Source organism: Terrapene carolina, unplaced genomic scaffold (assembly GCF_002925995.2).
Source record: "Terrapene carolina triunguis isolate 2854851 unplaced genomic scaffold, T_m_triunguis-2.0 Scaffold751, whole genome shotgun sequence".
Classification (NCBI taxonomy): domain Eukaryota; kingdom Metazoa; phylum Chordata; order Testudines; family Emydidae; genus Terrapene; species Terrapene triunguis.
Window position 1 is genome coordinate 2,887,455 of NW_020665102.1, and position 13,007 is coordinate 2,900,461.

The following is a 13,007-nucleotide window of genomic DNA, read 5'->3' on the forward strand; positions in this document are numbered from 1 at the left end:
GGGGAGAGGCCCTACAAATGCAGTGAGTGTGGGGAAAGCTTCACTCACAGATCAGGCCTTTTTCACCATCAGAGAATCCACACAGGGGAGAGGCCCTATGAATGTCATGAGTGTGGGAAAACCTTCAATCGCAGCTCGCACCTTATTAGTCATCAGAAAATCCACACAGGGGAGAGGCCCTATAAATGCAGAGAGTGTGGGAAAAACTTCATTCACAGATCAGCTCTTTCTGTTCATCAGAGAATCCACACAGGGGAAAGGCCCTATAAATGCAGTGAGTGTGGGAAAACCTTCAGTCAGTGCTCAAGCCTTATTAGTCATCAGAGTATCCACACAGGAGAGAGGCCCTATGAATGCAGCGAGTGTGGGAAAAACTTCACTCGCAGATCAGCCCTTTGTGAACATCAGAGACTCCACACAGGGGAGAGGCCCTATGAATGCAGTGAGTGTGGAAAAAGCTTCACTCAAAGATCAGCCCTTTCTGTTCATCAAAGAATCCACACAGGTGAGAGGCCCTACAAATGCAGTGAGTGTGGAAAATGCTTCACTAGCAGCTCAGACCTTTCTAAACATCAACGAGTCCACACAGGGGAGAGGCCCTATGAATGCAGTGAGTGTGGGAATACTTTCTCTTGGCACTCAGCCCATGTTAGCCATCAGAGAATCTGCAAGGGAGATCAACACCATAAAAACCTCTAGGGCTATCAATACCTTTTTTTTTCTTTAATACTTTTCCTGATTCCCACATGGTAACTTTTAAAGCTGTTTGAACTGTTTTCAGTACTGTTAACCCTCAGCTTGTCCAGATGAGTGGCCCATTTTTGCCTTCTGCAGTTCGCCCTCTCTTGAGGTGGACCTATTTGTCCTTTGTATTGTCCCACGAGTAATTTGAGTGTACTCTTCCTATCAGGAACCAGGGAGCATCACATTTATACCATTCCTCCTATTGCAAAGTTATTGTTAGTCACCAATGATGCAGATTTTATCATTGCCAGTTCTCATGTTGCCCTGGGTTTTGCTAAAGAGCAGCTATTATTGGGAACTTTTCAAATTATATGTAAATGAAGAGGAGCAGGGGCAGCCTCTCTGACACTGGAAGGAGACAGAGTAACTCAGAGATTATCTTCTTCCCCATCACTGCAGAACTCTTACCTTTTGCCTGAGCCATGTAGAGTTTATATTCATCACATTCTATCCATCTACTTCTCAAACTGTCATGTGATGAAGCATTCTCCATTGTCTATGCTTGGAGATGATGCTTTGACTTCTTTAATACTATATCAGAGTCATTATGACTGGAGATGAAAGTGTCAAAGACCTGGGACGGGAATTCAAATGGATCCCAAACACAGTGTGGTTATTTGGAGTTTAAATCCCAAGTTCCATCTATTGGTAAAGCCACTTCTGCCAAGAGGGCTGTTTCCCCCTCATTATGGGGATGCTCGGATACTAAAAAAAATTATAAATCACATAACTGACTATTGAGACAGTGCTGAGTGAAGCAGGTTTGAATGAATCAGAGGAGAATGTGATGGGAGAATCTCATGTCCTGATTCTGAAAACTCAGATGTAACCTGCTCTGGAATTTCACTTGACACTTCCATTGTCATGTATTCTATCTCCCTGTGATGTGGGTTTCTATCTTTCCTGAAGGCTGTTTGGTCACCCAATTGGATATTAGTTCAGTTTCATAGGATGTAGCTCAGATTTATTGGAGAATTTAAGACCAATGACCCTTTGCTAAAGTCATCATTTCTCACTTCAGCTTTGCTTTTTCTCCATCCCTCCTTGATGACATGGAGAAAGCTCTGTCAACAGGAGAGAGCTCTCCAATTTACTGGATATGCTAACAAAGAAACAGTAGTGATTTAAAATCTCCATTCGGAAATGGTGAACAACAGCAGAACCCCAACTAACTGAAGGAAGTGTATATGAGCACAGTGTAGTTCACTTGTTTAAGGCAATATTGTCTCAGATGATCTGGGGAGCGAATTCCATATTAAGTGATTTTGAAGTAGGGAAAATGCCCATGATTTGGTTCCCAAAGCATTTGTAACCCAGGTCCTACAGAAGGTCTGTCCTAGCTAATCCTATGGTATGGGAAATGCTGCCCTTCATGGCACAGATGTTGAGGAAATAGAAATGGGGTTTTTGTTGAATTTAGGTGCTAAAAACGTGTATAAAATGAAATCAGTGTTGAAAATGTAATAGCTTCAGAAAAATAGATATTCTTGAATAGAAACTCCAGCTCTGGTAACTAATGGAAATTCTGATCCAGGCCTCTATCCAGTCCCTTGCCTGGACCTCTGCCACCGAATTAAAGAAAAGCTGGGCATGTTTCGGGAAGCCATTTCTTACTAACACTGCTGAGATTTTGAGTGGTTTTGTAAAGGATTCTACTTCAGAGAAGTGTAAATTTACCCTAACCAAGGCCAAGGATTTGGAAAGAACTGGGGTTGAAAGAGTCCACACCCAGTTCTTGGCTTCCACCCCAGTAAAGGAAGCTATAGTGACCAATGACCCAAGGAAAATTGTTTGTACCACTCCACTTCCTAGTTCAGTGTCACTGATTACACTTCCAAAGGATGCCAGGGTTAGATAGAGAACAAACATCCTTTATCGTTTGGATCCAAAGAGAGAGTGCTTCATAGGACATTCCTTCCCCGTGGATCCCAAACTGGCTGCCTGATTGGGTAACAAGGACTTTCAGGCTGTAGAAATGATGGTAACCAATGAGGCAACGAATGTGTCAGGCTCCAATTTCAGACTTCCGGATACTCGCATGTTGAGTCCTGATTCCATGGTTTTTTCTCTGACGCTATGGCTACACAATAAAGCTGATGCACCAATGTAGCTGCGCCACTGTATTTTTTATTATTATTAATGGAGATATCCCATCTCCTAGAACTGGAAGGGACCTTGAAAGGTCATTGAGTCTAGCCCCCTGCCTTCACTAGCAGGACCAAGTACTGATTTTGCCCCAGATTCCTAAATGGCCCCCTCAAGGATTGAGCTCACAACCCTGGGTTTAGCAGGCCAATGCTCAAACCACTGAGCTATCCCTCCCCCACTCCTATTACAGATGCTCTCACCCAATGGGAGAGATCTCTCCCATCGGACTTCATTAGTCCAGTCCCCGCAATTGGTGGTGGCTATGTTGCTCTCCTGCTGATGTAGCACTGTCTACACAGGGGGTTAGGGCTGTTTAACTACGTAGCTCAGCAGTGTGGATTTTTTACACCCCCGAGCAATATAGTTATACTGATCAATGTCTTTAGTGTAGACCAGACTGTTTTCTCTTCTGTTTTATGCATTTACATCACTTCTCCCCTACCTCCTACTACTTTGAAAGATTAAAACATGTGATGCAAACATTCTGACATAGGAGACCTCTTCCACCAACACACATGGCAGAAGAACCAGAGATATATGAACTCACAGAAGTGGTTAGGACCTACGTTGGGACAAACCACAACTTGAGCCAAGGTTCAGATGTTGGCAATGGGGATTAAAAGAAAACTAACATATGTGACCAGAATTTGTGATCTTTGAATATGTTGTTGTTACTAATGAAAATGAAATTATAGGTGAAGTTATTGGTTAAAGAGTAACAGACTAATTTGTGTGATAATCTGAATTATTTTGGAAAACTGAAAGTTGTTTTTTTTGTTTTGTTACTTGTACAGGAAATGATGGCTAATATTGAAAAGTTAATTTGATTTAATTTACCCCCTTTAGTGTAAGGAGTTCTTATAGAAAACTTCCCTCCGAAGGTTGGGGTGGGAGAATGTGTGTGAGAAATAGTGTATAAGAGAATATTGGCCCAGTATAGATTTTAATTTTTTGTATTTCAAATAGAACTTATTTTGCTTAGCTTCAGAGTCAATTTCTATAAGAAGGAAAACTACTCGAGGAGACAAGTTGTATAACTTTTTACCCACTTAGCCTGTAAGGGTCACTGACTTCCCCACTTCTCTAATTTGCAAAGGAAAGGCATGACATCGGTCATAGGATGTGTCCAGCAGGTAGGAAAGTTGCAATCATCAGTATCAAGGAAAAGGCTGAAGTCTATTGCCATTCATATCAAAAAGCCATCTAAAGGCTGGTCTTTGCTGAAAAGCTATGTTGTCATAGCCACATCTCTCAGGGGTGTGAAAAATCCACTTCACTGAGAGAAGTAGTTAATGTGACCTGAGCCCCACTGTAGACAGTGTTAGGTTGTCAGAAGAATACTTCCAGTGTTGGAAGTGTAGACATAGCCTTAGACAATTGATCCCCTATGGCAGAGGTGGGCAAACTACGGCTCACTAGACCATCCTGCCTGGCCCTTGAGCTCCCAGCCAGGGAGGCTAGCCCCCAGCCCCTCCCTGCTGTCCGCCCAACCCGGCAGCCACGCCGCCATGCCAGCAGTGCGGCTGTGAGCTCCTGCTGCTCTGAGCACCATGGTGGGGGGAGGGGGTGGATAAGGGGCCGGGGATTCCAGGGGGCAGTCAGTGGACAGGGAGCAGGGGGCGGTTGGATGGGATGGAGGTTGGGGGGACGGTCAGGGGACAGAGAACAGGTGGGGTTGGATAGGGCATGGGAGTCCTGGGGGGCTGTCAGGGGGTGGGGCTGTTGATAGGGGTTGGGGCATTCTGGGGACAGGGAGCAGGGTGGGTTGGATAGGGGGTGGTGTCCTTGGGGTGTGGTTTGGGGTATGGGGTCCTTGGAGAGGGCAGTCAGGGGACAAGGATCGGGGGGGTTGGATGGGTCAGGGGTTCTGTGGGGGACAGTCAGGGGGCAGGAAGTGGGAGGGGGCAGATAGGGGGTAGGGGCCAGGCTGTTTGGGGAGGCACAGCCTTCCCTACCCGGCCCTCCATACAGTTTCACACTTCGATGTGGCCCTATGGGAATCAAGTCATGACATCAATTCCAATTTTGACCTTTCTCCCTGTATGTGATAGTGCTCCTAGTATGGAGTACTGAGCCAGTTATCAGATAACCTGGTTCCTCAACTGTAGCTACAGCTCTTCATCAGTCCAAAGAGAGAAATGAAGCATTCCAACCGTTGTCATTTTAGTACCTTATTGTTCCTTTCTATATTTTTTGTTCTGGCCTTTCTATTATATCAGGATGTGACTGTATAGCTCAGTGCATGTGTGACAAAAGCTCATTGGTGCCAATTGGCAAAGGGGTCACTGTTCACAAGTAACTCCTGTCTCAGACCTGACAAACTCGCCACACCTAGTACACTGATTTTTATTATATTTATGCAGAAAGCGTAGCAGTGAGATTTCTACTGAAAGCTTGTAAATTATTGTTACGCCTAGTCACTGCGAGAGGTGTGTACGAGTCATACTGAAGGAGTAATGTAAGTACATGGAAAATTATGCCCATATGGTATTGTCATGAAAATGAGTCACCCCAATCATTGGTCTTGGTGGGGACGGTCCATTCCAGTGGGAGGGAATTGTCACCCGTCCCTTGCTAGCCAGCTATGCGATGTGTTGCTCCGTTGTCAACCTTTGCACCAACCCAGAAAAGCCGACAGAAAACTATCAAAGACAAATTATAAACATCAAAACCCTGTGGAAGTGAAAAGGACAATATGACAATGAGGAGATCGTCCTTTCTATGAATAAAGACAAAAGATTGAATCAGTTTATAACAGGGTGGAGAAAACCACTCTGGGTCCATTCACCAAGGAGATCCCTAACAACCAGTGATGCTTCATCAAAGCCAATCACTGCAATAGACTGAAGTGTGAGGTGAGAATCTACTTAGATAGGGAAAGATAACTATTAAAAAGTGTAGGTTGCATTTTGTAATTTTGTTCTGTTGGGTAACGGTTGGTTTCCATCATACATGTTTGTTTCTGTTTAAATCTCTATCCCTTTTTAAATAAATTTCCATTTGTTCGATAAGTGTACTGAAGTGCTGTGTGTGAAACAGGAGCAGTGTTCTACAGTAAAACTGGTAACCTGGGATATACCATTGCTTCAGGAAAAGAGGATCTGGGATTTCTCTGAGTATCTGGTGATCGGGGCTGGACGCCAGAGGGGGACACATTGAAGGAACTCAGGGCTTAGGGTGCCTCTATTGTCGACTGGCAGGGCTGCTGTAGCTCAGAGGAGGGTGCTTGAGTGCCTGACAGGCTGGGTGAGTTTGGTCGCTAACATCCAGCTGCCAAATGCAAAAGTCCCTCTTACTAGTGAAAGGTGGCAACAAGGAGACTCACAGCCCTCAGCACCCTGAGAAGGGTCACAATGTGCATCTATGTTGATCCACCTGTCATGTCCACACCGGGATGGCACCCTATAGCATAGTTCCCTGAATGAAAATAGACCTAAAACTCTGCCCATGAAATCATGGAACATGTGATCTTTGCTCTGTGAAGGCATGTAAAGAATCCAAGCGCTGGAGGATAGGGATTGGGTCCAGAGTGACCTAAACAAATTGGAGGATTGGGCCAAAAGAAATCTGAGGTTCAACAATGACAAGTGCAGAGTCTTGCACTTAGGAAGGAAGAATCCCATGCACTGCTACAGGCTGGGGCCTGACTGGCTAAGCAGCAGTTCTGCAGAAAAGGACCTGGGAATTACTGTAGATGAGAAGCTGGATCAGAGTCAACAGTGTGCCTTTGTTGCCAAGAAGGCTAACGGCATATGGTGCTGCATTAGGGCGTTGCCAGCAGATTGAGAGAAGTGATTATTTCCCTTCTATTTGGCACAGGTGAGGCCACATCTGGAGCATTGCATCCAATTTTCGGGCCCCCCACAACAGAAGGCATGTGGACAAATTGGAGAGATTCCAGCAGAGGACAACCAAAATGATTATGGGGTTGGGGCACATGACTTATGAGGAGAGGCTGAGGGAACTGGGCTTGTTTAGTCTGCAGAAGAAAAGAGTGAGGGGAGATTTGATAGCAGCCTTCAACTACCTGAAGGGGGGTTCCAAAGAGGATGGAGCTTGGCTGTTCTCAGTGGTGGCAGATGACAGAACAAGAATTAATGGTTTCAAGTTGCAGTGGTGGAGGTCTAGGTTGGATATTAGGAAACACTATTTCACTAGGAGGGTGGTGAAGCACTGGAATGGGTTCCCTAGGGAGGTGGTGGAATCTCCATCCTTAGAGGTTTTTAAGACCTGGCTTGACAAAGCCCTGGCTGGGATGATTTAGTTGGGGTTGGTCCTGCCTTGAGCGGGGAGCTGGACTAGATGACCTCCTGAGGTCTCTTCCAACCCTAAACTTCTATGATTATAGGCCACTGGATGCTCTGGAAACAGGAGGGCTCTGAATGTAACACCTAACTACCATGGCCTGTGTGGGGTTGTAGCTCCATGGTAGAGCACATTTTTTCATATATAAGGCCCTGGATTGAATCCCCATCATCTCCAGGTTCTCCTTTTGCCCTGCTGCTTTGCTCATGCCCAGCTTTTCTCTTTGACTCCCAGCCCCTCCTACTCTAACCTACTAAGCCCTTCTCTCCTCCCACAGCCAGGAATACAACCCAGGAGTCCTGGCTCCCAGCCCCCCACTAGACCCCACTCCCTGTGACAAAGAAGAAGCTCAGAGACCCCTGTGCTGTCCCCTCACCTCCCTGCCTGTGTTGCACTTGAAACCCAATGGGGTTTCCCTGGACAGTTTGAATCTTGCTCCCAGGAAGGGTGTAATTTGAGGTGCAGGTTCCAAATAGTGCAGTTAACCAGCCAGAAGGGGCAGCAGGTATCGGTGTAGGAGCCATTGAAATAATCATAGCAACGTACTTCAGGGAAACCTTTATTAATGATGTGTCAGTGAAAGGTCAGAATCTGATAGTGTTAGTGACACAGTAGAGGGTGTTGTGATGGTTTTAAATTTGTCATTCAAACCTAGCCACCACTTAGATGTTTTAACCTCTTCTTCTCTTACCATTGCTCATTATCAGAGAAGGGGAGTGAGACCTAGTGACTGAAGGAAACATTTCTTTGCTCCTTGCTTGGCTCTGTCAGTCATTTGGGAAACAAACTCACCCACCACCCAATTTCTCTCCTGGCTTCAATGGGCAGAAAGAGCTCAGCTGTCAGTGGGACTTGGGGAGCTCGGGACATTACTGGGAGCTGGGACCCCAGACTCATTCCCCATCCAGCTCCACCCCATCCTGTGCACTCCAAACCTTCACCTGTATGATTCCTGCTGCAGCTCAAATGCCCCAAGACCTGCCCCCACTCCCTCTCCCTCTCCTACATTCCCATCTGGACCCACAATGCCCCTCACACACTTTCTAAGAACAGAAGAACAGCCATCCTGGGTCAGACCAATGGGGCTAGTGGGGGTTGGCCTGTGGCCCAGGACTCCAGGCGGTAGGGGCCGGTACTCATGATGCAGAGTGCTCTGGATGCTGGGGTCCGTGCCTCTGGTGCTCTGGACGCTGGGGGCTACGATGCCCGCCTGGCACTCAGGGTGTGGGAGCCGGTGCTCTGGGCACTGGAGCCGCAGGGAGCTGCACTACCCACCCACCCGGCACTCCGGGTGCTGGGGCCACCGGGGGCCATGCCACCTGCCTACCCGGCATTTCCTCTAATTTGTGAGAGTGGATCTCAAATTGCTCATATTTGCATCCTTTTCTTTTTAATCATTAATCACAGCTATCAAATTTCAGATTTTGCTCTTTCCTGTATAATTATCATATACTGATTTTTTAAAAATCTTTTCAGGTTTGAGGTGTTCCCTCGGTTTTTAATTGCAGCCCTTCTTTTCTGGAGGGAATCCACGCTAATTAGGCCTCGGCTGAAGTATTATGTCCTGTTCTGCACACCACATTTCAGGAAAGATGTGGACAAATTGGAGAAAGTCTAGAGAAGAGCAACAAAAATGATTAAAGGTCTACAAAATGTGAACTATGAGGAAAGATTGAAAAAAATTGGGTGTGTTTAGTCTGGAGAAGAGATCACTGAGAAGGGACATGATAGTTTTCAAGTACATAAAAGGTTGTTACAAGGAGGAAGGAGACACATTATTCTTAATCTGAGGATAGGACAAGAAGCAATGGGCAATGGGGGGAGGGATAGCTCAGTGGTTTGAGCATTGGCCTGCTAAACCCAGCGTTGTGAGTTCAATCCTTGAGGGGGCCACTTAGGGATCTGGGGCAAAATCAGTACTTGGTCCTGCTAGTGAAGGCAGGGGGCTGGACTTGATGACCTTTCAAGGTCCCTTCCAGTTCTAGGAGATGGGATATCTCCATTAATTTAATTTAAATTGCAGCAAGGGTGGTTTATGTTGGACATTAGGAAAAACTTCCTAACTGTCAGGGTGTTTAAGCACTGGAGTAAATTTCCCAGGAGGTTGTGGAATCTCTGTCAGTGGAGGTTTTTAAGAGCAGGTTAGACAAACACCTGTCAAGGATGGTCTAGATTATACTTATTAGTGCAGGGGGCTGGACTAGATGACCTCTCAAGGTCCCTTACAGTCCTATGATTCTATGATTTTGCATATTGGAGGTTGCACGGGGGATGAAATTCCCTACCACCGCCACACTCTTTCTGATCAGAACCATGGTCCCATTAATTCTGTATTAACAGTGCGAGTGAGGGGAGAGCCAGGCTCTGGGACTGAACACTGGGAGCTGATAGGTTGCATATTTGGGATTAAATATAACAGTTGTATTTGAGAAGCATTGCATGAGATTCCTTTTATAACATTTACATGGGATATGGCAGGAAGCCTACACAGTGATAGTTTACACCAGGGGTCGGCAACGTTCGGCACGTGGCTCGCCAGGGTAAGCACCCTGGCGGGCCGGGCCAGTTTTATTTACCTGCTGACGCGGCAGGTTCGGCCAATCGTGGCCCCCACTGGCCGCGGTTCGCTGTCCCGGGCCAATGGGGGCGGCGAGAAGCCGCGGCCAGCACATCGCTCGCCCGCGCCACTTCTCGCCGCCCCCATTGGCCCGGGATGGCAAACCGTGGCCAGTGGGGGCCGCGATCGGCCGAACCTGCCGCGTCAGCAGGTAAATAAAACTGGCCCGGCCCGCCAGGGTGCTTACCCTAGCGAGCCGCGTGCCGAACGTTGCTGACCCCTGGTTTACACACACAGCGGGGCTGCTGCTAAGACAGGCTCCCTGCCTGCCCCAGCCCCATGCTCCCACAGCTCCCATTGGCCGGGATGGGGAGCTGTGGCCAATGGGAACTGCGGGGGAGGTGCTTGCAGAAAGGGGCAGCGCATGGAGCCACATGCCCCCATCTGCTGCCCAGGGGCTACAAGGGCACGTTGGCCCCTTCTGGGAGGAGTGTGGGGCCAGGTTAGGTAGGGAGCCTGTCTTAGCATCAGCCACGCTCTACCGCCAACCGGGAGCCACCAGAGGTAAGTGCTGCCTGGTGGGAGGCCGCACCCCTTGCCCCAGCCCTGAGCCCCTACCTCGAGCCAGCACCCCAAACCCCCCCCTGCACCCCAAGCCCCAGCCCTGAGCCCCCTCCCAGAGCCAGCACCCAAACCAGCCCTGAACCCCTGCCAGAGCTAGCACCCCAAACTCCTCCTGCACCCCAAGCCCCAGCCCGAACCCCCCTCCCAGAGCCCACATCCTGCATACCCTCCTGCACCCCAACACTCTGCCCCAGCCCGGAGCCCAGTCCTGCTCCCAAACTCGCTCCCAGAGCTTGCACTCCTCAACCCCTCCTGCACCCCAACCCCCTACCCCAGGCTCATCCCAGAGCCCCCTACCACACTGCAAATCCCTCACCTGACCCTGAAGAGAGGTCAGGTGAGAAACATCTCCCATAGCAGGAACCGTGCAGGTGGTTATTAACTACAATACACTTGATTTATGCAGCTCCTAACACTCAATGACTAGGAGTCTGGACTCAAAAATTCAGAGGGCAGCTTAAAAATTATGAGAAGTTTAAATGTTTCAAAATGCTACCTTTGGGGGTAATGTTATTTCTTTCTTTCTTTTTCCTCAGACTCTTGGGTCATGTTTCCTGCCTGAACTCAAAGGCTATAAATGGCCTTTTAAAAACAAATAAATGAAAGGGGAGTTTTTTTGTATCATCATTGGGCTCCCAGATTATACTGCAGAGACCCTGACTGAGGGTGGGGGCCCTGATTCTGCCAGGTGTTGTACAACTCATAGTGAGAAAGAGAGTCCTTGCTGCCAACAGCTCACAGGCAAAATAGACGAAGTGTGGGAGGGTGGGTCCCATTTTATAGATGGGGAAACTGAGGCCCAAAGATGTGATGTAATTTGTCCATGTTTGCACAGAGAATAATGGGGCCAAACTGGGAACTGAATCCATATTTTATGAGTCATTGCCTGGCCCTTAACCACAAGCCAAGTTTTGTCGATTGCATGGCAGAGGCCTCAATGAGAAGTTGCATAATCTCCTTCATTGGAGGATTTTAAGGGGTTATGCAAACACCTGTCAGGTCTGGCCTAGGTATACTTGGTCCTGACTCACTGTTTTGCATAGTGTCACTTTGCACTCTGATGCATTGTTTCGTGTTGTATCATTTTTGCACTGCCTTGTGTTGCGTTGGTTTGAGCTGAGCAATTTTGCAGTGCGTCATTTTGCCCTATGGTACGTTCATTTGACCTGTGCTGAATTGTAGGGCTTTGCACTCCTACATATTGTCACTTTGCGTTGTGGAATGTCATTTCATGCTGAATTGTTAGATGTTATATTGCGGTGCTTTCACTTTTGTTGTTTTTTATATTCTAGTGCTATGGCATAGAATTATAGAGATGTACAGTTGCAAGGGACCTGGAGAGGTCATCAAGTCCAGCCCTCTCTGCTGAGGCAGGGCCCAGCAGAGGTGATGCGTCGGGAGGGCATGTGGGGTCAAGTGCCCTCAACAGTTGGCCCAGGCACAGAGCACAAGGTGGGAGCCAGAGCCAGAGCAGATTGTCTATGGGAGCAAGTATATGCAGACTATCCGTGACAGAGGTTTGTTCAACTTGTTCTTAAAAACCTCCAAGGACAGAGACTCCACAGACACCCTTGGGAGCCTATTCCAGAGCTTAACTACCCTTATAGTTAGAAAGCTTTCCCCAATATCTAACGGGAACCTCCCTGGCTGCAGATTAAGCCCATTACTTCTTGTCCTACCGTCAGTGAACATGGAGAACAATTGATATTGTCCTATTTATAATGACCAAACTTTTCTCTCTGCAATCATCCGTTAAATGGTTATTATCCCCTCTCTTGCCTGGGGTAGAATGAAAGAGAAGAAAATCCTCTCTCAACTCTCATTGGAGGATGCAAATGTCTGTTTGTTCTTTCTTCATGTTTTATTGAAGCTCAGAGAGAGGAAGAGACATTACCTGCCTAAGATTGTAGAGAGGACAGAGAGTTTATTTCATTTTGGGCTCTGACTGTAAGGGTATGTCTACACTACGAAATTAGGTCGAATTTATGGAAGCTGGTTTTATAGAAATCGGTTTTATACAGTCGATTGAGTGTGTCCCCACATAAAATGCTCTAAGTGCATTAAGTCGGCTGACTGCGTCCACAGTACCGAGGCTAGTGTCGACTTCCGGAGCATTGCACTGTGGGTAGCTATCCCACAGTTCCCGCAGTCTCCGCCGCCCATTGGAATTCTGGGTTGAGATCCCAATGCCTGATGATGTAAAAACAGTGTCGCAGGGGGTTCTGGGTACATGTTGTCAGGCCCCTCCCCTTCCATCAGAGCAACGGCAGACAATCGATTCGCGCCTTTTTACCTGGGTTACCTGTGCAGACAACATACCACGGTGTGACAATGCGGTTCTGGCGGAACCCAACTGAGAGTGCCAACTCAGGACAAATTGCTCAAACAGGGCAGTTACAGCCCAAGGCTGGGGTTTTTCCACCTCTAAGGCAAACCAAACCAGCCAGACTAAGAGGACTTCGGTCTCACCCCACTGGCTAACCGCAAGTCTCACAAGCAATCTCCTTAGACATTCCAGTTTCCCAGTATCACCACCAGTGCCACTCGTTATGGGGACAAATGGTTATGAAAACCAAGACCCCAGTAAAAGAAAAAGGTTCTCCTGATCCCAAAGGACCAAGCCCCAGAC

At 47.6% G+C, this 13,007-nt stretch overlaps 1 pseudogene; it reads left to right on the plus strand.

Moving 5' to 3' along the window:
• The window catches only part of LOC112123844, a 158,705-nt pseudogene that overhangs the window by 75,025 nt on the left and 70,673 nt on the right, over positions 1-13,007 (plus strand).